We start from the raw sequence: 13527 nt of genomic DNA on the forward strand, positions 1-13527 counted from the left end.
TAGCTAATTCAGAGGGTCTTGTTTTATATCCTCAATCCCCGCTAGCTCTTACAATCTTCCTGTCTCCTTTTCTGCCAGACTACCTGAGCTCTGAGTGGGAGAGAGTTGATGGAGACTTTCATGTTGACTCTCCCTCCCCACGTCTGACTGGGGGTCTCTAGATCTGCTGCTGAAGGAAGCCTCTCTGAGGACTGGATAAGGCGCTGATCTATAAGTATAGACGAGTATCATTAGGACTCATTTGATTGTTTGTTTGCTTGCTTGCTTTTTGTTTTTTTGCTGTTTTGGCCAGTTGGATTTGGTTTTTACCCTAGGCCTTTGGGCTATCTTGTCTCTGACTTTTGGTTACCCAAGCAGTGTTGGGTATGAATCATGGCTCGTAAGTTTGGGAAACAGGGTTTAAGGGGTTAAGCCAATTTCCATAACGCCCTAACTTCTCAGAGCTGTAATCAAATACTATGATAAATAGGGAGCTGGGCATTGTGGCTCATGCCTGTCATCCCGGAACTTTGGAGGTTGAGACAGAAGGATCACTGCATGGGCTATGCTGTGTAGTCATACCTCAAACACACACACACACACACACACTTATACAGAATCATACACACAAGTATACATACACATGGACACACATGTATACAGGGGTCCATACACAAGAGACATTCACACCCCGCTGGTGTAGGGGTCGGAGGAGACATTCTTTACCTAGGTTCTAGCCACAGTGGACTGATGCTATAGGAGTCCTGAAAATGGTGTGTGTGACACGTATCAGAGCTCAGAATACCCCCCAGATGAGCCTCTCCTTGGAAAAGAGAGGATCTACGAGAAAAGAGTGTGTTTGCCTAGGAAAACAGACTCCAGCATAAGAAGGAATTCCCAAGCTGTGTTTGAAGAGCACCAGATGGCTGTTGGGAAGGTGTTCTGGGGATGGCCAGAAGACCTCGGAGGAGTGAGAGAGGTGGGCAGGAGAGTGAAGGAGTGCTCCACCCCCGTGGGATGTGTGGGAACCAGGAACTCAATTTCTAGGCAAAGGTTCAGAAGCAAGTACTTGAGGGACATAACCAAGTCAGGCTCTAATGGTTAAAGGCACTGTGCCCTCTCCACAAGGAGGAAGGGGTCCCAACCGGCAGGACTGGGAAACAAGCACACGATAGACCTGCTATAATGTGGACACACTTCCCTGCCTGCCTGTGGAACTTGGCTACAGCCATTCATGGTTTCCTTGGCCCCAATGGCCAAGATAAAAGAGAACCAAAAGGACAAAAGAAACCCATTTGGGTATCTCAAACTTGGTCACACTGACAGTTGGTGGTGAGAATTCAGCTAAAATGTTGGAATTACTCACTTTTCCAGCATTAGCACAACTCGTCTTGCTACAATGAAATATGGCATCCTCTGGTGTAAAGGGGAAAAAGCCTGACCTGTCGTAAAAGATGGAGTAATATGCCTGGTAACCTTGGTGGTTTGTCGAATTGCCTTCCTATCTATCAGAGGGCAAGCTTCCAATGTCGCTCCTTCCCACAGAATTCGCTCCACTCCCTCCTTCTGACTGACCCTTTAATAAGAAAATTAATCAGGTAACATGAGTCAATTAATCAGAATACATAGCGGTTTTCATAAACCCAACTGCCAATGCATTAATTTATGGCATGTGTTTCAAAAATTGGAAGAATGGCTAAAACCTAAGTATAGACTGTTTCATGATATATGGCGTTCGTAAGTAAAGTGCTGAATGATTCATTCAGTTGGGAGGTAAGAATTGAGGGCCTGCTAGGAGCCGGTCAGGATTCTAGACATGGGCGGTCACAGACGACAAGGGCATGCCTCCACCATTTGTTGATGAGGGACTCATGGAGAGACTGGGCAATGCACAAGACAGGAGCCACATGTCAACACAGGTGTAGGGAACCATGCCCTGAATGAGTGGAGTCCCCAGCTAAGGTGTGTTGTTGACGTGGGGACAAGCCATGACAAGAAGCAAGGCCCCAGACCCACAGAAAATTGGCAAAGCCTTTCCTTATTTGGGTCAAGGTCAGATTGGCAAAGCCTTCTTCCTTGGGTCCAGGTGCAAGAATTTACAAATGACTGATCAGTCTGGACAAAATCCTACAGCTGTGGCTTCCTCTTCCTTGATGTCTACAGCCTGAGACAGCTTGCCTACAGAGACCACCGACCTACACTAGCTGCCCTCCCCTGTGCTCTACATAGTAAATACTCCAACGTTCTGGATGCCACTTTAGCCTTTCTGGCTGGATCACATGACCCCAGCTTTTCTCTGTGTGTGTCTGTGTGTCTGTCCTTTCTTCACTCCTTCATTGCCCTAGTGAGGGTTCCAGGACCAAGCCTCATGGAACGTGGCTCCCTGGTTTCAGTCAGAAGCAGTGCAGCTGAGGAGTGAGCACTCCTGCCCACTGGGGAACAAGCAGGAACAGAATACGATCTGCACAGCAGACTGGGAAGTGCGGCATCCCGGAGTTCCTGAAGGTGCGGAGCTAGGCAGGAGGCAGGCTCTAGTCACGTGGTGAAATGATCACTGTACTTGTTCATTTTCCATCATGACAAAATGCCCGAAGCTAAGCACTGCATAACAAAGACAGGTTTACTTAGCGCTCAGTTTCCAAGGCTGTAAGTTCTAACCACAGGCATGCGCTGGAGATGGCAGCGTGGCTCGGGTACACAAAACAGGAAGATACCAGTTAGGAAGCCAGAGATAAGGGAGGGGCCACATGTGTCCCTTTATAAAGACCATCTTGCATAAACCAATCAGGGTCCATAAGAGCTATATTAATCCCTTTAGAACGCAGTATTCAATGGTCCATTATGCACTGAGCTCAACCTCATAAAGGTGCCAATCAATTTCCCAGCAAACGCACGCTCAGGACCAGAAATCCAACACCTGGATCCTTGAGGAACAGACTACACCCAGACCAAACCCATCTCTCTTTGTAGTCTATCAATAGCAGAAAGGCAGAGAGCCCAGTAACCAGCGTCTACTAGGTTCAATCGTCTGTGGAGCTAGATGGCTGCCCTTGAGATTCCCTAGAGAGTTGCTGGCATGGAGTCTCCAATGAAGGCTGGAGAAGCTGGATTCTTGTGTTAGTGGGGGACCACAGCCACATGCAGACAGACTCCAGGTTCTCAGAGAGAAGGGAAGGCAGGCACAACCGTGTTAAATTCCCTCTCCCTGTCTGGGCTTTCCATTACAAGGTACTGCCTGCCCTCCACACTGAAAGTGGGTCCTCACCCTCCCATCAATCTTTTCTGGATCTTAGAGATATTCACAGAAGTGTATCTCCCAGGTGATTCAAAGTCCAGTCAAGCTGATGATCAAGATCGGCCACCACAGGGAGGGCCTGGGGTGAGGCAGTGACACCTGGGAAAGGTAGCATGAGTAGAGGAAGGGTCCCCTTAATAGCATGAGTCAGCAAGGGTTTTCTCATGAGCAGAGCTGAAATGCAAAGAGCAGGGTGGGAACTGTATGGAAGCTCAGAAAGGAAAAGGAGATCCAAGTGTCAGGGAGTAATTGAGAGCTCTGTTCAAACAGGAAGGTGTGCTGGGCCATTCTTCATCCACAGTGCAGATTCTCTACAGGCTGCTGCAAACCAGGCCCGGAACTAAGGAAATTAATATGAGTTGGTGTAAGGCATTTGGAAGCCATCCCCACATTGTGATGGAAAACAAGAGTAGTCATGCAATTGAGTTCCCAGAAGGGTCAGGTAGAGGAGGAAGAGGCTAGCAAGGAGAGGAGGAACAGTTCTTGGGCATCATGGAGAGGCTAAGGCTATTCAAGAGAAAGCAGTTTGTGCACTAAAATCACCAGAATTTAAAAAAAAAAAACCTCAGTAAGACATGTGGGGGGACCTACTCGGGGAAAGTGGCTTCCTAGTTGGGGAAGTCTTAGCCCCAGGGACCCAGGAGCTGTCACCAGTGAGCTGCTTGGCCCTTCAGGGAGCTTCTAGGAGCTTGAGACCTTCATAATCCCCTCCAACTCTCAGCTGGAAGGTAGGGTGGTTGAAGCAGATTGCCCACGAAAGCTCTTCATTGGTGGGCTTAATACGGAAACAAATGAGAAAGCCCTTGAAGCAGAATTTGGCAAGTATGGATGAATAATAGAAGTACTTTTGATGAAAGACTGTGAAACCAACAAATCAAAAGGATTTGCTTTTGTCACCTTCGAAAGCCCAGCAAATGCTAAAGATGCAGCTAGAGATATGAACGGAAAGTCCTTGGATGGAAAAGCCATCAAGGTGGAGCAAGCTACCAAACCATCATTTGAAAGTGGCAGACATGGACCACCTCCACTCCAAGAAGCAGAGGCCCTCCCAGAGGTCTTCGAGGAGGAAGTGGAGGAACTAGGGGACCTGCTTCTCGTGGAGGATACATGGATGATGGTGGCTATTCCATGAACTTTAACATGAGTTCTTCCAGGGGACCACTTCCAGTAAAAAGAGGACCACCACCTCGAAGCAGAGGACCCCCTCGATGCCTTCAGGACCAGTTGGAAGCAGCAGTGGAATGGGAGGAAGAGCCCAGTATCACATGGAAGAGATTCCTATGGAGGCCTTCCACGAAGGGAACCCCTGCTATCTCCTAGAGATATTTATTTGTCCTCAAGAGATAATGGATATTCTACAAAAGACAGCTACTCAAGCAGAGATTACCCAAACTCCTGTGACACCAGAGATTATGCACCACCCCCAAGAGATTACAATTACTGTGATTATAATCATTCTAGTTCATGTGACGACTACCCACCAAGAGGCTATGGTGATAGAGATGGATACAGTCAGGATTGTGACTATTCAGATCATCCAAGTGGAGGTTTCTACAGAGATTCATGTGAGAGTTATGGTAATTCACCATCTTATGGAGGAAGCAGTCGTTATGATGATTACAGCAGCTCACGTGATGGGTATGGTGGAAGTTGAGACAGTTACTCAAGCAGCAGAAGTGATCTCTACTCAAGTGGCTGTGATCATATTGGCAGACAAAAATGGGGCTCCCCCTTCTATGAAAAGGGGGTACCCTCCTCAGCATGATTCTTACAGCAGTTCAAGCCATGGAGCACCGAAAGGAGGTGGCCATTGAGGAAGTCGAGCTGATAGAGGGGAGGCAGAAGCAGATACTAGGAACAAACAAGACTTCAGATCAAATTCTCCAAAAAAAAAAAAAAAGATGGAAAGTCTTCCGTCAGAACTACCAAGGACTACTAAGAAGAGTTGTGTTACCTTTTTAAATTTTTGTTTTAAGTCCCCCTTCATCATTTCTGTGTTCTTGTGAGGATAAAAGTAAAACACAATTAATTTTGATATCATAACTTGCTTTCAACAAGCAAATGTTAAATATGTAAGACTTGACTTGTACTAGTATTGTAATTTTCCAAGTAAAAGTATCCCTAAAGACACCAGTAGATGGAACAGGGAAGAAGCTGGAATGAGCAAATGTTTGCTATTTCAACTCCAATAAACTCATCACATGGCAAGGAGCATCTATGTCTTAGTTTGATTTTCTCTTGCTAGGACAAAACACCCTGAAAAAAGGCAACCCCAAGGGAGAAGGGATCCATCAGCTCACAATTTTAGGTGACAGTCCTTCATTGTGGGGAATGCAAACTATCAGAATCCAAAGCAGCTCCTCACACTCTATCCACAGCTAAGAGCAGAGCACATGAACTGAGCCATGCATGTTAATGCTCAGCTCACTTTCTTCATGCTCATACAGTCCAGGATCACCTATGTAGGGAATAATACCACCCATAGTGGGCAGGTACTCCAGAGAACAAAGATAATCCCCACAGATGCACGCACTGCCCAACCTAATCTAAGCCTTTCCCAGGAGATTCTAAATCGCGTTAAGTTGCCAATTAAAATTAATCTATAAGATAAAGATTACCAAATGATAAAATATAAGTCAATGACTCTCAAACTACCATGTGTATAAATTTCAAGTAGAAATTCATGGCCCACTCTTGGAAGTTTTGACACCATGAGAGAGCCCAGGATTTGCGTGTCTAACCAGCATCAAATATTTTTAGGAGCACAGTCAGTCCAAAAATCCTCCCCATGTGACTTGAACCTCATAGTATGCAGGGTCCTCAAAATAAGATCAACGGTTCTTGCAAGCATGAGGATAGTGGGGCATTTAAGAAAATACGTCTGTGATTCCCTGCTTCCACCCCTCCTGCCCACTGAATCAGATTCCCAGACACAGTGAAAAGAATCCCCAAACCTATCAGGCTCCTCAGCAGATCTGCTGCTTCATCCAGGCATGGAAGCACCTGAAAAGCTCCCCCCTAATCCAACATCAATCCTCAATAGCCCCGAATCTGATGAACATCTGCTGGAGGAATTTGTGCTGGGGCTGCCAAGAAAAGACCCCATAATCCTCCCCCACCAAAGAGGAAGTTTAAGATTCCTAGATGTCAGCAGAGCCTGAAGTAGAGACTTGGTCCAACTGTGAGTTTTCAAAGTAAATATTATGACAATGATGTACCGCTGTAGCTGCCTGGTTAATCAGGCAGCTGAAGTGCTCGGGTGGATCAGAGGGCCCCTAATGTAAGCATGGAGATCTGTAATTGTCACTATCAACCCCAACAGCCCCCCTCGAATCAGTCAGCAAGGATTTGCCACTGTTGTTATGACAACAAGAGGAGCCAAGGAAGACTTAGTCCTCAGATTCGAAACTGGAAAACTCAGTAAGCCTGTGTTTAGGTCTGTGCCAAACAGCAGGCCGTCTGGCTGATGGAGCTTATTAACAGATGATACTCCAAAAGAGTAACAAAGAGCCAGTAGTCATTGTCACTCAAAAGTCTCATAGCCCCGAGGTAACAGTGACCAAGTCTTGCGAGTGAGCAGGGTTACACCCACTTCTAACCTTTTCCCCTCTTCTGTTGTGGCAGTTTCCACCCCAGGTGAGCAATGGCTGAATGTCAAGAAGAGGGTTGCAAGGACCAAAGCTTCAGGGTTTCTTCTTTGGCTTTTTTATTTTATTTATTTTTATGAGTTTATTTTTATTACCAAAGTCATGGATTTCATAGCACCGTTTTCATGCATACTTTGTATGACAGTTGGCATTCATTTTTGCTTTGATAGAATCTAGAATCACCTCGGTGGCAGGCCTTTAGGAGATTATCTTGATGGCATTGGCTGAGGTGGGAAGACCCAACCACTGTGGGTGGCACCATTCCCTTGGCTGAGATCCTAAACTATACAAACAGAAAAGGGAGCTGAGCAGAAGCATGTGTTTGTCCCATTCTGCTTGCTGATGGAGATGTGATGGACCCACCTGCTTCAGGCTCCGACCGCCCTGATGGGCTATGTCTTGATGCCATGCATAAACAATTATTTGTAGTTTCAAATCCATGCTTATTGCTACACTACTCACAAATGTGAAAGAAATAGACTCAGACTAGATGTTGAGTGACAGATGGATAGGTACTGGAACCGTGGGTATTATTCAATACACAATGGGTGTTATTCAATCAGAGAGAGAAACAAAATTGACAGGGGAATGACGATACTGGAAAACATCATATCGCGTGAGGTAACCACAGGCTCTCCCGCAGATGAGGATTCTAGCTTTTAATTTCTAGGTGTGTATTTACGTGGGAGTGAATGTGGTTCAAGAATGGGAAACTAGAAAGATGACCATGGGAAAAGGGGGTGGGGGTAATAAAACAAGCATGCTATGAAACTGGAAGGGGGAGGCTGCAGGTAGAAGCACATAGGCAGGGAGCTGAAGGGGAGGACTGGGTGGCAAAACTGGATCAATCCAAGCTAAGAACAAGTAAATGCCATGATGAAACCTGTTACTCTGTACGCTAATTAAGAAATACCAAGTGTGACAGGGGAATTTATCTAATTGTCCATTTCATTCAAAACCAGGCCCAGAAGAGAGTCTGAAAGACACTGTAGGAGGCACAGAGGCTGCTCTCGCTGGGCTAGGGGCAGGAACTTCTCACAAAGAGTAGCTCAAGCAGGACAGAAGCCCGCCCGGCAGCTCTCCTTGCCTTCGTCTCCTCCTTGACTGTGGCTTGCACTCCTGCTAGACTGCACAGGAGTGAGGAGCCTGCGTGTATCTAACCCAGCTCATCCCAGCCACGGGCAGGGATCCGTCACTGTCCTAAACCTGCAGCCACCTCAGATTCCAGGAACAGCTGCGCTTCATAGAGGACAGACTGCCCCTAGATGTACCTGAGGCATAGATTGTCAATCATCATGTCAGGGTCAGAGGGCAGCTGCCATGACAGAAGGACAGTCAAGTAAAGGCACAGAAACAGAGGAAGCAACCGCAGAGCACATTCTAAGTGTGTGTTTTCAAGCAGTGGAGGAGGCAAGGCTGGAACAGAGCAGGGTGTGGCCACCCAGTAAATATCTAGAATATGTATGCGACACTCGCTGGATCCCCGTTCTCTGGGGCTTTTCCTAGTCACTTGGGATTTATCTGCCCCCAGCCCTATCTTGCTCCCCTTCAGCCAGGGATTCCAGATACCTCACACCTTCCCATTGCAGCCCTCGTCAAAATTAATTATACAATTCTATTATCTAACTGCTCCAGTGACCTGGAGGATTTGTGACAGCGGGGCTCATATTGTCTTGTTTGCCACTGTGTCTCAAACGCCTAGCAAATCACTGAGCTAGAGTGAGGCCTCCTCGGGCACTGCACAGTGAAAAATGCTTCCTCTGCCTAACCGAATGTCTCCGTCATAAAACAGTAAGCAGGGACCCACTGGGGGAAATACCTGAGAAAACTGTGGGGTAGAATAGGCTCTAGAGGCCTGGTGCATCCTCGCAAACCCAGCAAGGCATGTCAGGTCCCCAGCCTGCACACCTCATCAAGTGAAGCTCTCAGAATGCACACTCATACCACTCACAGAGCTGATGGTTTTCATGTCGCAGCCCCAGATTCAGTTCCACTGAGGGTCCTGTTTTGCTAAGAAGATGAAAGAAAACTCAGAACCATCTACTCATTCACTCACAATACTGTGGTCACATGGAATCTGTCCCAGGGTAAGCAGGTGATGGGCCCCTCCAGGACACAGCAGGGCAGCTCCATGAGGGACCGCTCAGTGATTGCATCAGCATGTGGTGCAGAACAATTCTATATTCTGATGCACAAGACCTATGCAAGCCCAAGCCACTCTGAACCCCAGCATGGAGGTGGAAGGTGAGCATGGAAGCTCACTCCTGGCCATGGAGCTGTAGACAACTGCTGGTTGCTTGGGGAGGGAGTAGTGAGTACTGAGGGACAATGGTCTTATGCACTGTAAAGATTTGTCACTTGTATTGGTTGAATAAAACACTGATTGGCCAGTAGCCAGGAAGGAAGTATGGAAGGGTGACCAGACTAGAAGAATTCTGGGAAGAAGAAAGGCTCTGTCTGCAGTTGTCACCCAGATGCAGAGGAAGCAAGGTGAGACTGCCGCATTGATAAAGGTACCAAGCCATGTGGCTAACACAGACAAGAATTATGGGTTAACGTAAGATGTGGGAGTTAGTTAATAAGAAAGCCTGAGCTAATAGACCAACCAGTTAATTAAAAAAAAGAGAGAGAGAACAAAATATCATTTCCATTTTACATTGCAATCCCAGTTACCACTCCCTGCCCTTCTCTCATTCCCTCTACCTACCCCCTTTTGCCACCCCCAACCTCTCCTCAGAGAGGGTAAGGCAAATACATCACTTTGGGGAAGGCCCAAGGCCCTCCCTACTATATCTAGGCTGAGCAAGGTATCCATCCAAAGAAAATCGGTTCCAAAAAATCCAGTATAAGCAGTAGGGGTAAATCCTGGTGCCACTTCCAGTGGCCCCGCAGTCTGCCCCAGCCATGCAACTGTCACCCACATTCAGAGGGATCTAGTTTGGACTTATGCTGTTTTTTTTTACTGCTCCAGCTGGAGTTGGTGAGCTCCCATTAGCTCAGGTAGACTGTTTCAGTGTGGAACACATCATGGTCTTTACCTCTTTGCTCATATTCTCACTCCTCCCACTCTTCAACTGAACTTTGGGAGCTCAGCCCAGTGCTCCACCATGGGTCTCTGCATCTGTTTCCATAAGTTGCTGGATAAAGGTTCTATAGTGATAGTTAAAATATTCATCAGTCTGACTACAGGGCAAGCCCAGTTTGGACACCCTCTCCTCTATTGCTTAGGGTCTTAGCTGAGGTCATTCTTGTAGATTCCTGGGAATGTCTCTGGTGTCAGATTTCTTACTAGGCCCATAATGGCTCCCTCAATCAAAATATCTCTTTCCTTGCTTTCATCTCCGTCCTTCCTCCATCTCAACTATTGTTGGGACCAATTAAGTCCTGGTCTTCAGCTGTTCTTCCCTGCTAGAGCCTTCTAATTGAATTTACTAAAAGCTGTATTTTGCCTAGAGGATCAGAGGATGGGATTTTCACCTGTTGGCCATTGACTGCAGGGTATTTAAGCCTCCATGGTGCTATTAAAGAAGGGCTTTGTACCAGCGATTGGAGGTCCTTGTGTTGGTCTGTCTCTTCCTGTGTTTCCTCAACCTCCAGCCCCTTGCCCCAAGCTCGCAAACTGGGTTCTAGTGCATAGAGTGCAGACAGGGGCGTAGTGTGCGGCAAACAATCCCATTCCCTCAAGTTCTCCTCTCCCCTCCCCTTCTTCCTTCCTCTTCCTCTTCTGCCCTTCCTTCTCCTTCCACCCAAAGCTCCCAATTTTCTCATGCAATCTTGTCTGTTTCCAATTTTCAGGTGGATCTATGTATGTTATTCTTAAGGTTCACCTCATTACTTAGCTTCTCTAGGATCATGAACTATAGGTTCAATATCCTTTGCTTTAAAGCTAGTATCCACTTATGAGTGAGTACATACAATGTTCTTCTTTCTAGGTCAAGGTTACCTTATTCAGGATAGTTTTTTTCTAGTTCTATCCATTTGCATGCAAATTTCAAGATGTAGTTTCAAGATGTCGGGGTTTTTTTGTTTTTTGTTTGTTTGTTTGTTTAAATCACTGAGTAGTATCCTAATGTGTAAATGTGCCATATTTTCTTCATCCATTCTTTGGTTGTTGGGCATCTATGTTGTTTCCAGGTTCTGGCTATAACAAACAATGCTTTTATGAACATAGTTGAATAAATGCCCTTGTAGTATTATTGAGCATCTTTTGGGTATTTGTCCAAGAGTATTATTGCTGGGTCTTGAGGTACATTGATTCCCAATTTTTGGAGAAATCAACATACTGATTTCCAAAGTGGTTGTACAAGTTGGCATTCCCACCAGCAATGGAGGAGTGTTCCCCTTACTGCACATTCTCTCCAGCATAAGCTATCATTGGTGTTTTTGATCTTAGCCATTCTGACTGGTTTAAGATGGTATCTCAGAGTTGTTTTGATTTGCATTTCCCTGATAGTTAAGGATGTTGAACATTTCCCTAAGTGTCTTTCAACCATTTGAGATTCTTCTGTTGAGAATTCTCTGTAATCTGCCTTGGCGGGTTACTCAGTCTAGGAGTTGTAACCTGCCTGGCAGTTCAATAATTTCAGGGTCCTGGAGAGGTGCTATTTGGAAGATATGGGTGGAGAGAGAGGAAGAAGGCCATGCTAGGTTTGTCAGAGCCTCCGTTTATTAGAGTCAGGTTACAGCTTATATAGGATGAGGAGTTAGGCTTAGGATGGGGGCAGGGGCATGGAATCTTGCCGCGTGGTCCACAGTCACGTAGGCCAGGAGGTTACGTTCAGTCAGGTCACGTAGGCCAGGAGTTCACAGGTTGACACATCTAATTCTCTAGATAATTGGAGTGTGGGGCGGGTTCTGCTAACAGATAGCAATCTATTAACAGATAATTGGGTGTGGGGTAGGCTCTGTCAATAGAACAATTGTTAGGGTGTGGAACTCTTTGCTGACCCCTCAGGGTGATGGTTCCTGTAATAATTTTTGGGGGGAAATGGCTCCTGACAATTCTCTCTTTAGTTCTGTACCCCATTTTTAATTGGGTTATTTGGAATTTTGATGTCCAATTTCTTGAGTTCTTCATAAATTTTGGAGATCAGTCATCTGTCTGATGTGGAGTTGGTAAAGACATTTTCCCATTCAGAAGGCTGCCTTTTTGTCTTATTGACTGAGTACTTTGCTTTACAGAAGCTTCTCAGTTTCAGGAGGTCCCATTTATTTATTGTTGCTCTCAGTGTTTGTGCTACTGGTATCATATTTAGGAAGTGGTCTCCTGTGCCCATGCACAGAAGGCTACTTCCTAGAAAACTAGGATTTTCACATTTCCAAAAAAAAAGGATCATGGATGTTTGTCTTTGTTTAGTGTGTTGGTTACAAGTTGTTGTGGATAATGGTCAGGAAAAAAAGCTAAACAAAGGAGATTAGATTCAGAGTTCTTATTTTAAAAGAAAAAACAAAGGGGGGGGCAAGTACTGTGGGACAATGGTCTTTTACCCTGAAAAGATTTGTCACTTGTATTGATTTAATAAAACACTGATTGGCCAGTAGCCAGGCAGGAAGTATAGGCGGGGCAAACAGAATAGGAGAATTCTAGGAAGAGGAAAGGCTCAGTCTGCAGTCATCACCCAGATGCAGAGGAAGCAAGATGAGAATGTCTCCCTGATAAAGGTACTTGTCATGTGGCTAACACAGACAAGAATTATGGGTTAATGTAAGATGTGAGAGTTAGTTAATAAGAAAGCCTGAGCTAATAGCTCAACCAGTTTTTAATTAATGTAGGCCTCTGTGTGTTTCTTTGGGACTGAATGGCTGTGGGACCAGGAGCGACAGAAACTTCTGTCAACAAGGGAGAGTTTTCTCCATGGATGTAGCCCCTGGCAAGTCAACCACACATCAATGAATACCACCTTCTTAGTTAGGGTTACTATTGCTGCAATGAGACACCATGACCAAAAAACCTATTGGGCAGGGCAGAAAAGGGTTCATTTGGCTGACACTTTCACACTGTAGTTCTTCACTGAAGGAAGTCAGGGCAGGAACTGAAGCAGGGCAGGAACCTGGAGACAGAAGCTGATGCAGAGGCCATGCAGGTGAGCTGCTTACTAGCTTGCTCCTCAGGGCTTGCTTGGCCTGCTTTCTTATAGAACACTGGACCACCAGCCCAGGGGTGGCACTGCCCACAATAGACTGGAACTTCCCCCACCTATCACTAATTAGGAAATGTCCTACTGCTGGATCTTATACGGGCATTTTCTCATTTGAGGTCCCCTCCTTTCAGATGACAATAGCTTGTGTCAAATTGGCTTAAGGCTACCCAGCACAACCACACACCAAATACTATCTGCACAACACAAATCAGTCATAATGAGTTTTGTGAAAGGACACAGAGTTGGATGGTAGGGAATTGGGATGAGTCTGAGAAGGGCTGGAGGTGAATACCATCAAAACAGGCCACACAAAACTCTCAAACAACTAATCAAAACTAAAGTAAATACAGCCCAAGATTAAAGGAGAGGCTAACCTTCCTGGACATGGAAGTTTGCCGTCAGTGATTCTCCGGGGTATGGGAAGAGAGCCTGATGTCGTACACTACAGGCTTCGAATACCCAGAAT

General features: G+C 46.0%; 1 pseudogene; it reads left to right on the plus strand.

Annotated features, from left to right (window-relative positions):
• Positions 1–1707: 1707 nt before the first annotated feature.
• On the plus strand, positions 1708–4928 carry LOC126515262 (RNA binding motif protein, X-linked-like-1; annotated as a pseudogene).
• Positions 4929–13527: the final 8599 nt, after the last annotated feature.

This window comes from Alexandromys fortis, unplaced genomic scaffold (genome assembly GCF_014885135.2).
Source record: "Alexandromys fortis isolate MF-2015 unplaced genomic scaffold, M_Fortis_MF-2015_v1.1 scaffold_162, whole genome shotgun sequence".
Classification (NCBI taxonomy): Eukaryota; Metazoa; Chordata; class Mammalia; order Rodentia; family Cricetidae; genus Alexandromys; species Alexandromys fortis.